Consider the following 16399-nt stretch of genomic DNA (forward strand, 5'->3'; position numbering starts at 1 on the left):
GTCTGATGTCTGGGGTCCGACTGCTAGAACCTGGCCCCTGGGACCCCCCATGATCTATGGGCCCGCACCCCAACATTCTGATCATTTTTGTTCCAAACCTTCAAACCTTACTACACAAACAGGGATGTGGCACGGAAATCTGCTCATAGCGCATAGGCGGAGTATTGGCGGCTGCCCGGTGGCTTTCTCACAGTGTGAAATATGCACAATATGTGCTGTGTGTGAACCTTCCCTTAAGATGAAAGATTAATGATATGGCCTACATCTTCACCTGACCTAAACTCTATTGAGAACTTGTGGGTGTAATGTCATAAAGCTTTATTGTTCTAATTTTTACAGAAAATTTTCGCTTTTTCATTTAGTTAGGGAAAATTGCTTGGATCGAAGCAGAAAGAAGACCCACTACCCGGGCTATGGAACGAAGAGAGACTGTTTGTTTAGGATGGAATAGATTTCACTCCGAATGGTCTTCATCCTCCTGGGAGGGAGGCTGAGTAGGGCAGATTGGATGTTTATTAAGAACCCCAAAAACTCTACCTCCTTGGAGGGGACAAGGATGGATTTTTCCGTGTTGATAATAAAGCCCAGATTGGAGAGAAGAGATAGAGTCCATTGAATGTGGAGTCGAATTAGAGATAAAGATTGGGCCATAAGAAGGATGTCGTCCAGATATATAATCAGACGGACTCCACGTGCCCTTAGAACTGCCACAACTGGTTTGAGTAGCTTTGTAAAGCACTATGGGGCAGAGGATAGGCCGAATGTTAGGCAGGTGAACTGCCATCTTTGATCCTTCCATAAAAATTGGAGGTATGGTTGAGATTCGTGATGTATTGGAACTGTGAGGTATGCATCCTTGAGATCTATTTTCACTAACCAGTCGTCTGGTAATAGCAGATCTCTCAGAAGGTGGATGCCCTCCATCTTGAAATGTTGATAGATCACATAATTATTTACATTTTTTAGATTTATGACAGGTCTGTATCCCCCGTCCTTCTTTTTCACTAGAAAAAGGTTGCTCAGGAAACCTTGAGAATGTAAGGGTACCTGAATGATTGCATTTTTGGAAATTAACTGTCACGATTCGGCTTACAGGTTGTGGATCCACTGTGTCAGCGAGGGATTGGCATGGACCGTGCCGGTGGACCGGTTCTAAGTGGCTACTGGTGTTCACCAGAGCCCGCCGCAAAGCGGGTTGGTCTTGCTGCGGCGGTAGCTACCAGGTCGTATCCACTAGCAACGGCTCAACCGCGCTGACTGCTGAGAAGGCATGGGACAGAAGGACTAGGCAGAGGCAAGGTCAGACGTAGCAGAAGGTCGGGGCAGGCGGCAAGGTTCGTAGTCAATATGGATAGCAGGAGATCAGGTAACACAGGCTTGGACAACACTAAACGCTTTCACTGGCACAAGGCAACAAGATCCGGCAAGGGAGTGCAGGTGAAGTGATGTGATATAGCCAGGGAGCAGGTGGAAGCTAATTAAGCTAATTGGGCCAGGCACCAATCATTGGTGCACAGGCCCTTTAAGTCTCAGAGAGCTGGGGCGCGCGCGCCCTAGAGAGCGGAGCCGCGCGCGCCAGCACATGACAGCCGGGGACCGGGTAAGTGACTTGGGATGCGATTCGCGAGCGGGCGCGTCCCGCTATGCGAATCGCATCCCCGCCGGCAATGTCAGTGCAGTGCTCCCGGTCAGCTGGTCTGACCGGGGCGCTGCAGGGAGAGAGACGCCGTGAGCGCTCGGGGGAGGAGCAGGGACCCGGAGCGCTCGGCGTAACAGTACCCCCCCCCCCTTAGGTCTCCTCCTTTTTTTGTCCGGCAACTGCTTTACCTGGGACGAGGACACCGGGAGTGAATGTAGGGTTTCCTCAAAGGCAGGCAGTACAGCAGGAGTGGGAATGGGGAGGGAGGGCAAAGGGTGAAGCTTGGCACGGGGCAGGGTGTCACCAGGACGGGGGCCATGAGGAGGCAAGGCACAGTCCAGATAAGCCTTGGGTGGACCAGGTGTAGGAGGAGGCACTGAGGCTTGCCTGACGGGACTGGGAGGGGGGGAGAGGCATTTCTTGTGGCAAGCAGAGTCCCAGTTCTTGATCTCCCCGGTGGTCCAATCAAGGGTGGGAGAATGAAGCTGGAGCCATGGCAGACCGAGGAGGACCTCAGAGGTGCAGTTGGGAAGGACGAAAAATGCAATCATTTCGTGATGGGGTCCAATGCACATTAAGAGGGGTTTTGTGCGGTAACGCACGGTGCAATCCAATCTAACTCCGTTGACCGCGGAAATGTAGAGCGGCTTGACGAGACGGGTCACCGGGATGCAGAACTTATTCACCAAAGAATCCAGAATAAAATTCCCAAAGGCACCAGAGTCCAAGCAGGCCACGGCTGAGAGGGAGGAGTTGGCAGAAGGAGAAATCCGCACGGGCACCGTGAGACGTGGAGCAGCAGACTTTGAACCAAGAGACGCTACACCCACGTGAGCTGGGTACGTGCGTGCGTTTCCTAGACGTGGAGGACAAATAGGGCAATCCACCAAGAAATGCTCGGTACTGGCACAGTACAGACAAAGATTTTCTTCCCTACGGCGATTCCTCTCTTCCTGGGTCAGGCGAGACCGATCCACTTGCATGGCCTCCTCGGTGGGAGGCCCAGGCGTAGATTGCAAAGGATACTGTGGGAGAGGTGCCCAGAGATCTAAGTCTTTTTCCTGGCGGAGCTCCTGGTGTCTCTCAGAAAAACGCATGTCAATGCGGGTGGCCAAATGGATAAGTTCTTGCAGGTTGGCAGGAATCTCTCGTGCGGCCAGCACATCCTTGATGTTACTGGATAGGCCTTTTTTAAAGGTCGCGCAGAGAGCCTCGTTATTCCAAGATAATTCAGAAGCGAGAGTACGAAATTGGATGGCGTACTCGCCTACTGAAGAATTACCCTGGACCAGGTTCAGCAGGGCAGTCTCGGCAGAAGAAGCTCGGGCTGGTTCCTCGAAGACACTACGGACTTCAGCGAAGAAGGACTGGACTGTGGCTGTGGCAGGATCATTGCGGTCCCAGAGCGGTGTGGCCCAAGACAAGGCCTTTCCTGAAAGAAGGCTCACTACGAACGACACCTTAGACCGTTCTGTAGGAGTCCCCATAAAATTTGTCCGGCAGGGACAAGCGGAGGCTAGGAGCGGCTACTCGCTGCGGAGAAGGTGCAGGAGCTGGCGGAGGAGATGGTTGCTGCTGTAGCAGAGGCAGAAGTTGCTCTAACGTGGCGGTCAACTGCGACAGCTGCTGTCCTTGTTGGGCAATTTGCTGCGATTGCTGAACGACCACCGTGGTAAGGTCAGCGAGACTTGGCAGCGGCACCTCAGCGGGATCCATGGCCGGATCTACTGTCACGATTCGGCTTACAGGTTGTGGATCCACTGTGTCAGCGAGGGATTGGCGTGGACCGTGCCGGTGGACCGGTTCTAAGTGGCTACTGGTGTTCACCAGAGCCCGCCGCAAAGCGGGATGGTCTTGCTGCGGCGGTAGCAACCAGGTCGTATCCACTAGCAACGGCTCAACCTCGCTGACTGCTGAGAAGGCGTGGGACAGAAGGACTAGGCAGAGGCAAGGTCAGACGTAGCAGAAGGTCGGGGCAGGCGGCAAGGTTCGTAGTCAATATGGATAGCAGGAGATCAGGTAACACAGGCTTGGACAACACTAAACGCTTTCACTGGCACAAGGCAACAAGATCCGGCAAGGGAGTGCAGGGGAAGTGATGTGATATAGCCAGGGAGCAGGTGGAAGCTAATTAAGCTAATTGGGCCAGGCACCAATCATTGGTGCACTGGCCCTTTAAGTCTCAGAGAGCTGGCGCGCGCGCGCCCTAGAGAGCGGAGCCGGGCGCGCCAGCACATGACAGCCGGGGACCGGGACGGGTAAGTGACTTGGGATGCGATTCGCGAGCGGGCGCGTCCCGCTATGCGAATCGCATCCCCGCCGGCAATGTCAGTGCAGCGCTCCCGGTCAGCGGGTCTGACCGGGGCGCTGCAGGGAGAGAGACGCTGTGAGCGCTCCGGGGAGGAGCAGGGACCCGGAGCGCTCGGCGTAACATTAACTCCTTGATTTCTATTTCTATAAGGGATTTGTTCTCCTCTGAGAAATTAATTGGTTGTGGAATTGAACATTGAATTGGAGTTTGGACAAATTCTATCTGATAACCTAGGATTGAGTTTAGGACCCAAGGGTCGGATGTTACCATGGCCCAAATATGGGAAAAATATGCAATCCTTCCTCCCAATGGAAGTGGGGAAGAAAACATCGGATAAGGACTTACCGTTGTTGGGTCTGGATCTGGGGTATCCGCGGTGACCTCTGGCTCTCCATGGTCTTCCTCTTGTGGGGAAGAAGGGACTTAGTTGATAGGCAGGGGCAGGATTCTGGAACCTGTCTGGTCTTGGGGGGGCACAATTATATTGTCTCTCCTGAGACTGGCGGCTGGGAAAATTGCCCCTTCTTTTCCCAGCCCTGGGTAAAACCCGAGGTTGAAAAACCTTCTTGAGGGAAGATTGGGCTTTATTCAGTGATGAAAAGAGAGACACATATTTATTTATCTCTTTGATGAAGTCATCACCGAAGAGGAGGCCATCAGTGGGGGATTCCGGTTCTGTTGTAGCTAAGTTAATTAATTGTGGATCCAATTTTAAAAGGATGGACCTCTTACGTTCAGTGCAGATGGTAGTGTTAATGCCACCAAAAATGCATAGGGCCCTTTGAGCCCAGCCTTTAAGGACCTCTAAATTCACTGGGTTACCCAAGGTATTGGCTTCCTCTGTGAGGTCTAAAATTTTTGCCAATGGACCAAGTTGGTCCAAAAACCTGTCTTGGATTGTCCTAAAGGACCGATCTACTCCTTTTTTGGGATTTTTACCCGTATTATTAAGGTATTTAACCAGTGGAGGATCGATCTCTGGAGTAATGGATAGCTTGTTAGGGATACTAGGTCGTGGGCATTCTGCCCGTAGTCTGTTGTGGGTAGCCTTATCAATGGGTTTCCTTACCCAAAGGTTCAAAAATTGGGATACCTGGGGTTGAGGTTCCCATTCCCCAGAACGGGGGTGTTTAAGTAGACTGGGGTCAAAGTACGGAGTACCCGCACTGTCCATAATAACTGTCTTAGGGATCTCAGTTGTTACTGGAGATTCCTCATTCTCAGAGATGTCCTCATACTCGGAGTCTGAATACCCCTCAGAAATCTCCCCTTCCTCAGATGAGGATTGGTCAGGGGAAGTGTTGTAAGAGTCCGGTTTCTCTCTACGGGATACTCTCTTAACCCGGCTGTCATGTTTCTCCTCCCGGGTGGAGGGTATGGGATGCGACTTTTTAGCATCAGTATATCTGCTCTTTGTAGTAGCAGGACAAGGGTTCTGATCCTTAGTAACGTTAGACTTTTTATAAGATTTTGAAGGACCGGTAGTAGGCATAGGCCGTTTATAGGAGGCCTTCCCAGATTTCCCCCATCCTTTGGCTAATTTGGATGTGGAATCCTCCGCGGACCAAAATTGATCCGACGGGGTAGATGATCCAGCTTTGGGGGATTTTTGGTAATTAGGATGGGACATGACCAAGGCTACTGATTGAGCCACAATTTCTGGTATGCTGGACATTGCATTTTGAATCGACAGGTTCACCATAGATTGTATGGCATTGCCATCCATAATTTGAAAATTACAAGTGGACCCCATATCCTTAGATGTATCCTCGTCGGCCATATTGTAATATATATATACTAAATGATATGGAGAATATATATAGGGGAATTATATATGTATAGTTTAATATATATATATATATATATATATATATATATATATATATATATATATATATATATGACACAAGGAGTAAACCTATTTCTCCTATCCAATTCGCAATATTGGATGGTAAATACCAGTTTTTGTCAGTAGGTGGCGCCACAGGCTAAGAAATGACTGGGAAGCACTAGCTAAATGCTGACGCGGCCGTCTCCGGAGTAACCAAGTTCTGACTGACAGGAATTTCAGTCACAGAACGGGAGGTGAAAGAGCGCGAAGCTGAGGACCAGCTCACGTGATATCGCGAGAAGTCCGGCAGTGCCGAGACCAGCGAAACCGAGGGGAAGATTAATGGGTATTTTCTTGAAAGAGAAGTATATAAGAGACGGAGGTAAGAGTGAGGATGCGAAAGTAAGATAAACCCAGGGGAAAGCTTGGGAAAGTGTATATATGTTACATGTGGTGATAAGAGGACAATGGAACGGACGGCAGTATTGATATGGTGACAAAGAGGAAAATATAGAATTGGAGGTGATGAAAAAACTGTAGAATGTTTATATATATATGATAATACTCACAATATATATATAATGTGAATTAATGTGAGAAAAAACGTTATAAGAGTATATGAGACAAGAGCAAATTTGATGAATACTTAACTTCTGAGCGGAGCAGCAAAGAAAAGGAAGTATTGTACGTTACCTTGTCTCTTATCACCTATGCTAGCACCTGATTGGTTACCTGACACACCTTATTTGCATATGTAACGTTTTTTTCTATGTACCTTGTGATTATACCTTGCTGCTAACACCTGAGTAGTAAACGAAGAGTTTGCAAAATGAAGCCTCCAGTCTTGTAATAAAATAAAAATTGTGTACACGGTGGGGGACATATTAAAAACCTGTATAATTTATGTTATACAAATATTAATCACTCTTTTTTTCTCATCACTTTTTCCTAGCTCACTTGTGGTGCTTTGAAAAAAAAATTGAGGTTTCGGTTGTGGCACTTTTTTTTTTTAGTAATGAACAAAGGAAGGGATGTCCAGCGCAGACTCTCATGCAAAAGGAACTTCTTTATTGGTTAAAATTCATAGTTGCTAAGGGATACTTTTTTTTTTAGGGATGCACCTAAATTTTGGCCGGCAAAAATTACCGTCTGAAAAAGCCCCTTCCATCATTTTCAGCTTATGGAATTTTCTGCCGATAATTTCAGTGGCCATGGCTTATCCCCCTCCTGATCCATGCATGTACATCATAGTTCGGGTGAGGACATGACGTGGCCCACGGGTTGGGTCCACGTCATAAACGGGAGATGCCTGCTGCTATCAGCAGCTGACATCTGCCTGTAATGACAGACATTGGAGATTGATCCGATGTCCGTCATTGACAATTCCCAGTAGTCCCCTCCTAATTCTTCTAGCTAGGGGCTGCCGCTAATAGCCGACACGGTGCGTCTGGCTAATAACCCTTTAGATTGCCGCTGTAAATGCTCCCTGTTGGTCCAGAGGGTAGGATGGCCCCACACCCACAGCACGATTGCGTGGGTAGAAGCGGAGGTGATCCACTGTGGAGGTAGCCGGAGGGCTTACATCTGCATCATTAGTGTTTAGTAACATAGTAACATAGTTCATAAGGTTGAAAAAAGACCAGAGTCCATCAAGTTAAACCTATATACCTAATGAGTCTCTACTGAGCTGATTTAGCACCTCTTCATTTGACTGAGCCTGGCTGAGCACAGATCACACAAATCAATGGAATTCTATGGATGAAATCTAATGATTCATCATAAAAGTCCCTTATAGGGACTAATGAAGTGTACAAAAAAAAAAAAAAAAAAAGGTTGAAAAACATCCATAAACCACTTCCATATTAAAAGTTATAATCACCCTCCTTTTCCTATTTTCCATAAAAAAATATGAAAAAATAATAAAATTAAACATATTTGGTATCGCCACGTGTGTAATTGTCCCATCTATTTATTCATCATGCTTTTGATCCTTCACTGTGAATGGCACAAATGCAAAAAAATGGCAAACGCAAACATTGCTGATTTTGGTCACATTACATCCCAAAAAAACAAAAAACATAGTAAAATGTAACAAAAACTATATAAAAATATTAACCCCTTAAGGACCGAGCGTTTTTCCACTTTAATGTTTTCCTCTTTACCTTTTAAAAATCATAATCCTTTAAATTTTGCACCTAAAATTCCATTTGATGGCTTATTTATTTCACCACCAATTCTACTTTGCAATGACATCAGTGATTTTACCCAAAAATCTGTGACAAAAAAAAAAAAAATCATTGTGTGCCAAAATTGAAGAAAAAACATTTTGTAAATTTTGGGGGTTCCCGTTTCTATGCAGTACATTTTTTGCAGGTCCATAAAATTAAAATGATACCCAACTTATATAGGTTGGATTTTGTCTTACTTCTGGAAAAAGTCATAACTACATGCACGTAAATTGATACGTTTAAAATTGGCATTTTCTGACCCCTACGTTTTTATTTTTCTGCGTGCGGGGTGGTATGAAGGCATATTTTTTGTGCCATGATTTGAAGTTTTTAGTGGTACCATTTTTGTTTTGATCGGACTTTTTTTTATTGCTTTTTATTCATTTTTCATGATATGAAAAGTGACCAAAAATACGCTATTTTGGATTTTTTTTGTGCGTACGCCATTGACAATGCGGTTTAATTAACTATATTTCTTTATAGTTCGGACATTTACGTATGTGGCGATACTACATATGTTTAATTTTATTTACACAGTTTTTTTTTTTAAATGGAAAGAGGGGGGTGATTCAAACTTTTATTAGGGGAGGGGTTAAATGATCTTTGTGAATACGGGTAGAAAAACAGACATAGGGGGCCTTGACGTGTCGAGTGGGCTTGTACTTTTTGATCAAAAATGTATACTAACAACCTGTTAGTTTTTGATATTATGCTGAGAAGCAATCAGATCATTATACAAGATTGTAGATGTGCACCATGTCTCTTTTTCTACCCGAATTCACACTGTGATTTTTATCCCCTCCTTTTTTTTTGTTTGAACATGTGCTGCACTCTTACCCACGCTCTCAGCCCAACCCTATATAAGTAGTAGTTAGCTACACATGGGCCATTTCTTTCTTAGCAGCCTCCAGTCTGACTGGGAGAGCATGGTAAGTGAGCTATTATACCTTGTTCACACTGGTGTTGTGCTGGGCGGCGTCCGTTGCTGCCATGGCGCTGTGTCTGCGGGCGGGTGCGGCCCATAGACTGGTTTGAGTGGCATTGGGGCCGCTCTGCCAGTGGGTCGTTCCCCCGCGTGGGCACTGGTGTCGCGGCGGTGGTGGTCGCCGCCCAGTGCTGCGCCATTTTATGCTAGGGACGTTAGGGACCCACTCTGGATAGGTGGCCTTGACGCGGCGAGTGGACTTGTACTTTTTGATCAAAAATGTATACTAACAACCTGTTAGTTTTTGATATTATGCTGAGAAGCAATCAGATCATTATACAAGATTGTAGATGTGCACCATGTCTGTTTTTCTACCCAAATTTGTTAAATGATCTTTATTTACTTCTTTCTCTTTTTTTGTTGTTGCAATCTTTTAGCCCCCATAGGGGACTAAAACATGCTGTACATTGAATCAATACACTGACCAATGCCATTGCATTGCATTGATCAGTGTTATTGGCAGTCGATTGCTCAAGCCTGGATTTCAGGCTATGGTCCCAATCAGCCCAACGGAGCTGCCAGGGAGCTTTCAATTTAACTTCAGACACGGTGATAAACTTTAATGCGAAACATCAGCCCGATCAGCGATATCCGGCATTAGCTGTGGGTCCCGATTGCTTATAGCAACTGGGACCCACTGGTATGATGTGCGCTCACCTGCTGAGCACGTGTCATACCTCAGGAGCCGCAGATGGACATTAATGAACGTCCACTTGCGGCGAGGGATTAACCCATCGCCTCCCTTACATGTTTTGCTGCACCCGTCACATAATCAGGTGTGTAGCTAGTCAGCTTCTCTTCTAACTAAACAATACACCAATAACAAACATGGTACATGTGGCTAAGGAACTATATGTCAGATTTTGTATTAAGAACCTGAAGCTGTAAGTTACATTTCTGATAATGTCCATTCCATAGAGACAAAAAATAATAAACTAACTCCACCATAACATGACAGGATCCATTGAATATTCACACTCTAAGCATCTTACTGTCGATGGGTGATGAAATATTCGGTTTTGTTGACTTTTCTCAGAGTCATAAGAAAACACGTTGTCACTTCTTATGATCATATGTCTATATTGTGACAAGATGTCAAGTGATGGCAGAATAATGTCCCTAAGATGAATAGTAAAATGATTGTTATTTCATTTCTATGAGGCTTCTAACAGGATTTTATAGAGGTTATAGCCGGAATAGTCCCTAATAAACTATGTCCTGTATGTTAGGCTCTGTTCACATGACCATCATGGCTACTGATTAAATTATTTTGGGACTCACCCCTTTAGCAGCAATCTGTGAACTTCTTCTTGAAATCCCTACATCTTGGTAGTTGGCCCCATTTTTTACACCATCCTCTCCTTCACGGAGAAGTGAAGATGCCGCCATTTTATCTGCAGCTGACTGCAGACACTAGATCTTAGCAGTCCCCCTCGTCTTCACCCCTCATTCAGCCCCCTATCACAAACAGAACAAAACAAATGGGTGTAGACAAAATAGGGTCTTTGCACTGGCACTATGCGTTGGGTATTAACATATAAAAGGAACAATACACAAACATGTAGACTTTTGTCAAATGACTGAAATAAAGCTGGGTACTTCTCACAAGTCCTTTCGTTTAACAAATAAATACACAGAAATTAATTCTTAATAAATTCATATAGTGCATCGAAATGCAAAGCAAGATATGAAGCAGTACAAGTCAATGTAGTGAGAAGTGTATCTTGTGCCAAAAAACACTGGGATCACTACAGAAATGTTATTCACAGGTCTGTAGCCATAGAAATTACATAACAAAATGGGAAAATTGTAAAAGAAATTGTTGGAAAGTATGATTTTTAAAAGTTATCCAGGAGTAGAGAAAAAAGGCACAATAATTGGGGGAAATCACTATAAAGGATTGGAAGCTGGTAGTTAATGATATCTCAAAGGCTTCAGTTAAAAGTAATCACAAAATCAATTTTTTTAAGACAATTCACAGATGACATTATTCCCCATTGTCACGAGGTAAAATGGGTTTGAGGAGAGACTAAATGCCCAAGGTGTCAGAAAGAGGAGGCAGGATTAGTTTATATGTTCCCTGAGTGTGAGAAGCTACACAATTTTTGGCAAAAAGTACTTGACAAGTTGAAGAGATTTTTCAGTTGAGATTCTGTGGTGTACAAGAGCGCTGATTTTAAATATTGGGCTGGAGGGTGTGGTTGAGTTTAGTATAGAGATATTATTATATAACTTTTGGGTTTGACCAAATGAATAATACTAAGTATATGGCCTCCCCCTCCCCCCCCCCCCAAACAGTTTGTGAAATATGTGAGATTGATATTATCATATGTATTGCATATTATATATTAGATTGTATATTATTGTAAAATTTTTGGGTTTGACCAAATTGATAATACGAAGGGTATGATTTTCTCTCCCCCCAAAAACAGTTTATGGAATATGTGAGATTGACATCATATGTATTGTATATTATATATTAGATTGTATATTATTTCTGTTTTAAATGGGCACTGTCATTAAACATAATTTTTAATATATGATCTCTTATGCCAGATAAGCAACTTTTGTACTTGGCTTCCATTAAAAAAAAAAAATGTTTTATGTTAGTTTTCTGCTGTAAACTTCTGCCCACCAGGGGTCTCCCTTCTTGGCCAGGACACATTCCGTCTGGTCTAAATCTCAGATTTTGGTCTCCTGCTTGTAATGGCAGGAGACCAAACACAGAAAATGTTTCTCTGCACTGAGTTTGATTGACAGTTGCAAAAAACCTCACTGAAAGATACACAGACTGAAAGCTGCCACACAGAGCTTGAGGTCTTCTTGAGGTCTTCTATTCATCACAGCACTGCAATGATGTGAGGGCAGAAGTTGTCACCCAATAGGCTTCAATGATGTCATGCCTGCTGGGAAACACCCACTTTCTCCCGCTGGGAGAAAACAGAGAACTTAGCCTGAGTTAGTTTAGAAAAGTTTATTTTGTGACAGGTACTCTTTAAATAAATAAATAAAAATAAATAAAAAATAATAATAGAAAGTATAAGGATTACTAAACAGTTAATATTCTCAAAGTACATCATTTGTTAGAAAATAAGCTGAATTTGAGAAAGGCTTAGTATTTTATTCTACTTTGTATCAGTTTATGAGTTCTCAAGAAGGAATGGCTGAGCAGATAACAGTGAGCTGAGGAGTTTCTGGGAGATTGGCCAATGTCTGAGATAGCAAGCAGGTGTCCTCTGGTTAATTGCTATGTATAAATGTATAACATTGTGTGACATACACTCAGTATATACCCAGTGCATAAGAGGTGGGTATCTCTGCCTAATAAACAGATCAGCACATTATTTACTTCATAGCAGCTTGTCTGTGTATTCATTAATGTAGCTTTTCTCGTTTTTCCCACGTTATACCTCTTGTCGTAATTTGGACCCACACAGGTGACCTGTAAGTGGATGTGTATCCAGATCAATAAGAAGGAGTAATCCCAGCCTTAGTTATGTATTCGCTGTACTGTAGAATAAATTAGAGAACCTTCAAGTTCACCTCAGGGAGGATGTGTGTTATCTGCATAAACCTGTTGGTACAGGGGTGTAGTGTGGGTGGCACTGATGACAACCATACTTACGTATCCCACGTTCTGTGGTCTTGTAGTCCCAGTATCTTGCTCCGTATGTTACATTTGGCAGCGGGCTTGGGGCATGGGCAGAGCTTCCTGATGTCACCGCTGCTGTGTCTCTGCTGGTCCCTGCGGCAACCAGGCCTGAGGAAACATCAGTGTGAAGTCAGGAAGCTCCGCTTATGCCCCAAGCCTGCCACCAAAAAGGAGGATACAGAGAAAAATATCAGGAGAGGGGACCACAGAATAGGGGCAGGGTAGTATGGTTATCATGAGTGTCATCCGCACTCTACACCTGTACCAGAAGGTTTGTGCATTTAACGCTGATGACAGTTTTCCTTTAAGTCACTTGTCCATTGAAATATTCCTATAGTATATATTTGTGGTCGGTGCTCATTAGTATAGTGAGCCTACCTAACTGAACCTCTTACTAAACTCCTATTCCTTACTAAATCCTTGAACCTATCTAGGCAGTTAGAGTTGTGCTATATACTGTCGCGTAGGAGTACACCTGAAAAATAGAAGACAAAAACCCAGAATCAGAACAAAACACTTTTAACATGCACAATAACCACGTCACCAATTACTGAAATGCATCGTCCATTACTGATTATGGAATGGGGGTACAGTGCACGTAGCACTGAATTCCCAGCACCCCTATTTCCTAACTACATATTGTGGCACACCATGATGTGACGTCGGTGCAGCAGCCCCAATGCTTAGAGAATGACTGGACATAATGGACGGATCACTACAAAAGGATTTAACAAGAATACATGCGTGTTTGACAAACAACGTAGTAGTGAGTGCCGACCTCCTAAAGAATAGCAGCGGCTGATCCCGTTGGATGCTAGACATGTGTAAGCAAAGCTTGCCTCACTCGAGCTGAGCATCACTCGTGGGACTTGGGAAAATGCCGTATGATAATAACCTGACCGGACCAGGACATTCTTCTGCTATACAATTTCAATGCATAATAAACTGCATCCCAACGACGTTAATGTAACTACGGCCATGCACCTACATGTAATTCCCCTCAACCTTAGGAAACCACGACAACTCAAGAACAGCGCGCCCTCTAACGTTAAGCTGTCCTGGTGTCTCAATGGAGAATTACCAAAACCACCAGCTAACAAACTAACTAAGCCAGCTGCCAGGCTGACGGGTAAATGGCTTGCAAACCTCCCTCTTTGTGGACTCTTCAGGGCAGATTTTATGGCATGGGACGCAAGCAATGACGCCCTGTCAGAGCAAGACCATGTGATATTCTGCTGGATACCTGACAGATATACTTTGATAGTATTATGATGGATGTAAAGAAGAGTGGCAAAACCCGATGAATGCAAATAGGAATGAAATGGCACGCGAAACATCCTCTGGGTCTCTAGTGTAAAATATTGTGTAAGTATTTAAAAACAAATGAAAGACTCAACCAAATCTGAAACCAATAGTATGACTGTCAACCTTAACCAAAACAGGTTGTAACCATGATAGACCTAAAGACGTAGCAATTAAATATGGCAATATAAAACTATCGCTGTAGCAAAACCCAACTGCTGAATAAACACAACGCATGCAATGACATTGCCATCAACCTGAAGTTGTGTCAGGTTGTAACCTGTAGGCATGACTGGTCTAGCCGAATTAAAAGCTTCAACCAACATGTATGACTAGTAGTATCGACGTCAACCTAAAGTCGAGACAGGTTGTAACCATGATTGACCTATAGATGTGTCAATTCGCAATGGAAAGGTCAAGCTATATCCCTGTGCATAACCCAACGGCTGAATAACACAACATAAATGATGACATCGTCGCCAACCTGAAGTCGTGTCAGGTTGTATCCGGGCTGACCTGAAAACGTGACTGGTCTAGCCGAATTTAAAAGCCTCAAGCAATGTATATGATTATTAATATCGACATCAACCTGAAGCTGAGACAGGTCGTAACCATGCTTGACCTGACGACTTGGCAAGTAATAAACCGAATCCCCGGCTATTTTCGTATGCACGACTCAATGTTAATAAAAAGGTGACCCACCGAATTATCAGAGCAAAGATTCGCCCAATGCCATAAAAACCTGTGCAGTGTCAAAGACATAGCTGTATGGTCTAAACACCATAACATAGCACAGCAAAACATCATGAAACATATGTACCTAATAAACCTATGAATGTATACTGAACATGAACACCATAAAGGTATGCCTAGCATGACTCCTTGACCCATATGCAGACATGACAATATGAACGTGGGCCCAATATAACCATCAAGGCCATATGTACCTCACTAACACCACGACCGCATGCACAAACAATCCACGACCGTATACACAGACAAAACTATATAGGCATATGTATAAAACTCTAAGCGCGTGCACCGAACAAACTGAACATATGGCTAATATGAACTGTATGAGCGAGCATATGCACAAAACCCAATATATGAGCAGATGCATAGAGCAACTTTTCCACACATCCTGATGTGGCAGGTATAATGGGTATACACCGCCTATGTGTCATGTTATTGTTGTTCTGAAGACATGTCAGTAACAACAATTATGCAATGTACCCCCCTGCATACGTGGCAGGCATAATGGGTATACACCGCCCACGTGTAGTGTTATTGTTGCTCTGAAGGCGTGTCAGTAACAACAACTATGCCATGTATCTCCCTGCAGGCATGTAAGGCATGAAGGGCACAAACCCCCCATGGGTCGCGAGGCCGCTGCTCTGAAAACGTGTCAGCAACAACTACTGCGTACCACCCCCTGATGACATGGTAGGTATGATGCCCCGATCGCAAGAGCTGTATAAATACTAAAGTGAGGAACGCATGAGCCCCAACACTGTGCAACTATATTCACTGCGGACACTACAACGAATCCACAAAAGTGCACTGTAAACACTATAACGTGTAAAAACTAAATGAACTGACATTAGCATGAAACCTTGAGCGTATAGAACAATTGAACTATGTGTGCATATACACAAATGAACTATATGAACGAATGCCCACTGTAAATGCTACCATGGCAATCAACACAGTATCAAAGAAACAAGCAGATGTATGTTACGCCGAGCGCTCCGGGTCCCCGCTCCTCCCCGGAGCGCTCGCTACACTCCTCTCACTGCAGCGCTCCGGTCGGTTCCACGGACCCGGGGCGCTGCGATACCGCCTCTGGCCGGGATGCGATTCGCGATGCGGGTAGCGCCCGCTCGCGATGCGCACCCCGGCTCCCGTACCTGACTCGCTCTCCGTCAGTTCTGTCCCGGCGCGCGCGGCCCCGCTCCCTAGGGCGCGCGCGCGCCGGGTCTTTGCGATTTAAAGGGCCACTGCGCCGCTGATTGGCGCAGTGGTTCCAATTAGTGGTTACACCTGTGCACTTCCCTATATCACCTCACTTCCCCTTCACTCCCTCGCCGGATCTTGTTGCCTTAGTGCCAGTGAAAGCGTTTCCTGTGTGTTCCTAGCCTGTGTTCCAGACCTCCTGCCGTTGCCCCTGACTACGATCCTTGCTGCCTGCCCCGACCTTCTGCTACGTCCGACCTTGCTTCTGTCTACTCCCTTGTACCGCGCCTATCTTCAGCAGCCAGAGAGGTTGAGCCGTTGCTAGGGGATACGACCTGGTCACTACCGCCGCAGCAAGACCATCCCGCTTTGCGGCGGGCTCTGGTGAAAACCAGTAGTGACTTAGAACCGATCCTCTAGCACGGTCCACGCCAATCCCTCTCTGGCACAGAGGATCCACTACCTGCCAGCCGGCATCGTGACAGTAGATCCGGCCAT

This window comes from Hyla sarda, chromosome 10, assembly GCF_029499605.1.
Source record: "Hyla sarda isolate aHylSar1 chromosome 10, aHylSar1.hap1, whole genome shotgun sequence".
Lineage (NCBI taxonomy): Eukaryota > Metazoa > Chordata > Amphibia > Anura > Hylidae > Hyla > Hyla sarda.